Here is a 3,774-nt window from a genome sequence, read left to right on the forward strand (position 1 = left end):
ACCCACCCCCAGAATAAAAGTGATGAAACGTTATCCAATCGTTCATTGCACTTCTTCTTTAAAGAAAATGTCAGCATCTTGTCTTGTGTCAGGGTTTTTGTATTTCCTTGTGGGATCCATGTTCAGCTACATGTATTCTGTTTTTGTCGTCGTCATACTGTACATTTATGTTATCCGATTCTGTATTTTTTTCATATGCTAAAATATTCATATTGATCTTATTATTATCATATATTGATATTACTATATGGGGAAGTTAACCCAATAAGAAGTTTGTTTTTTCTGCACTGATACCTTATTATTAAAGCATACTGATCTTACCCTCCCTCAACCGCTTCATGCATGGCTATTGTTCATTTTATTTTACTTGACGTTCTATGTTCCTGCATTGGTTCTGATGGAAATATTATAACCAGTTGTGATGGAGAACAATCCATTCATAATCAAAGAATACAAGTTAAAGGATTGTATTTCACTGGTGTAAAAATCAATTACTAGTGACATGTTCAAGTAGCAAGTCAACCAATGTTGATGATTTTAGATCATTGATACTAATCTGTAAATGACTAAAGAAATATGAAGCTTTAAAAAAAAAAAAATACTAACGATTTTATTGGAGGACAAGTTTTTTTTATATTTATGGACAGTAGTTTTGTATTCGCATCGTCAATTGTGTGTGCTGTTTTTACCGCTGTGCTGTTTTTGCCGCTGACAGGCTCCAATTATTATGCTAAGTGTCTGACAGCATTATGGAAAGGATCCCTACAGAGATAGACCTTAAAATAGAGTAAGATCCTTTTTGTTTAACCATGAACAGCCCCAAAGTCGCCATCACCAAACCCACCAGACTCCATTTAAATAAACAATACTTTTACCGGTATAGAGCCAACGTAGTTTCACATGTAAATGAGTGAATTGAGGGTTTATTTCAATCAAAGCAGAGTGGTGATGGTTGGGACAGTGGAAAGACAGCTTTTGATTTTCAGCTTTGAGTTTGTATTTTGTTTCTGTTGAATGTGAATGAAGTGTATTTTACAATAATAAAGGGCCTGTTTATGTAAATGGAGTCTGGTGGGTCTTACCCTCTTAAAGGATCTTACCCTCTTAAAGAGAGGTCTATCATTGTAGGGATCCTTTCCATAATGTCCTCGGACACTTAATTATATATCATAATAATAATCTGAGCCTGTCAGTGGCAAAACAAGCATTCTTAGTGGATGCAAATTGAAGGTACGCAATTGCCCAGCTTGTTTCGCTGCTGCCGACTGCAAGGGTCTTGTTTAGTACTGGACTAATAAAACAAAAACAAAAAAAAAGTTCCCATCACTTGCACAAAAGCATGAAAAAATAGTCTAATACTAAGTGGCAAATAACAGAGGTGCCTGTGTCACCCACTCACTTTATTTAAGCGCTGCTATTGGGTAAAAATCTTGCATCTCCAATTGTCCCATTTTAAATCAGTTGAAGGTAAATTGAGTTCAGTTGAGTAAATTCTCTAAAAGCACATTTGTCATCAAAGCGTGTTCTCATGATTCCTGAGAAGTGGATATTTTGGAACTGGGATGTGGCAGCAGCTTTATCCAATGCATTTGCACTAAAAGTAGACCTGCATGACCTGTACATGCACCACAAAATTGCCCTTTCGAGTAAGTGCACTTTCCAATTCCGACGGTGTGCCAGCAGAGCCCTTTTCATCCATTTATCCACTTTAACATATCTCTCCGACAGATGATGGTGATTTCCAGATGAGTCAAGTTTGCACAAGCAAGTCTGTTCATCTGAAATGTGCTCTACAAATAAAGCCTTGAGTGGCCTGTGTGAGTGTACATGTGTGCATTTTTAGAGTTTGAGTTGTTTTCAAACATGATCATTGAAGAACAGCGTCACTATTGATTCATCTGAGGGAGACTAATTATGAAAAGATGAAAAAGAGAGACGACTCTGCTGCTCTTGGCCTGAAAAAGGGTGATTTGTCAAACAAATTGTAGCCCAGCTGTTGACTTAGTAATCAATCAAAAGTAATTTGTGATTGCATTCATAAAATTCCATAATGTATTAATTTCTTGAACACTGAACAAACAGAACAAAGTTAAATGACAACTCCAAAGACAATTGTATTTTCAACGATTTCAATACTGACTCAAAAAATATCTAAGCACTTGAAAGGTTTGATTAATTTTTGAATAATGATCATTTGAATAAAGAATACTAGGGTTTCTTATCAATGGCTTTCAACATAATGCCTGCAACAAGTCAACTGTGATCACAGCTCTTGAGGTGCTGGTATTGTTTTAATTCATAATCATTTAAATGAATGTATGCATATTATGTAGAGCTTTTGAACTTTTTGACATTTGACCATTAAAAGGGATCTGTTGTAAATCTTTGTAACCTCCTGTAACACTGCGAGGATCGATGGGAGTAAAAGAAAAGCCAAATGTTTTCCAGTGATGAAAAAGCTTTTTGATAAAGGTCTGGTCTGTTTCCCTGTTCAATGGTCAACATGGTTCAAAGCTTTAACTCCACCTTCTTATTGTGCTATATGTTTTTGTTTTTTGAGTGTGACGCACATCCCGTATTTGACTTGGACAGACGGACAGGCCCACATTAGCCAAATAAGCCTCATCCAGGTACTGGTTATTCTTTTAGGACACAACTTGAGCTGAGGATAGCCTACAGAAGCAAACAAAGCACAAAAGCAAGAGAGGGAAGAGACAAGGCAGCACGGAGGCTCGGTGGTTGGCACTTCCGCCTCACAGCAAGTTGGCGCTGCAGAGTTCCCGTGTTTGAGTGGGTGTCCTCTGGGTGCTCCGGTTTCCTCCCACCATAAAGACATGCATGCTAGGTAACTGCATTTACAGAAATGTTGTGCATTATTTTTAATCAAATAAATAAATCTTAAATAGGCACAGCCAACTCTCAGGTTGGTGAAGACAATCATCACACTAATTGGAGCCCGAGACAAATAGTGACAGAAGCAGACTGATTCAACTTTAACAGTTGCACTTGAAAACATTGCAAAGAGCTGACTGCAGATAATGCTCAGCATTCTAGGAGCCGACCTTTAGGGGGGCTCAGCCCCTAATGAGAATGAGACACGGATACAGGGTCTTGCAAAAGTGTTAACCCCCCACACCCCCACTCGCTAAATCAGTTCTCTTTATTTTAATATTGAACATATACAACATCCACGATGGTTCCTTCATGGACTACCAGAATCAAAGGGCAGCCGTGGCTCTGTGGTAGAGCGCCTGACAATTGAAAGGTTGGAGGTTCGATCCCTGGCCCTGCAGTCCCATGTCAAAGTGACCTTGGGCAATACACTGAACCCCGAGTTGCCCCCTATGCTTCCCCATCAGAGTGTAAGTGTGTGTGAGTGTGTATCTGATGGCACCTTGTACACCTTGTCACAGTGTGTGAATGGTGAGTGGTTCCTGTACTATGTAAAAGTGCTTTGAGGGGTCGTCAAGACTGGAAACACGCTTTATAAGAACAGTCCATTTAAACAAAACGATACTGAGCTGTAAACAATAAGTAAGTAAAAATGTCCTTTGTCACTAACAGACAAGTTTGCCAACTCTAACTAGAAGCACTAAAAATAATTTTAAAAATGAACTAGTTTTTATTATTACATGGCACTATAAACGTAACATTTTTTATTTTATTGTATTTATGTATAGCATTGTACTGTATAGTGTCTTTATTGTGTTGCATTTATGCTCTAGTTTTTATGGGTATTACGGCGGGTATGAGCACTTTAATTTCCATTTTTAT

Source organism: Etheostoma spectabile, chromosome 17, assembly GCF_008692095.1.
Source record: "Etheostoma spectabile isolate EspeVRDwgs_2016 chromosome 17, UIUC_Espe_1.0, whole genome shotgun sequence".
NCBI classification, from domain to species: Eukaryota; Metazoa; Chordata; class Actinopteri; order Perciformes; family Percidae; genus Etheostoma; species Etheostoma spectabile.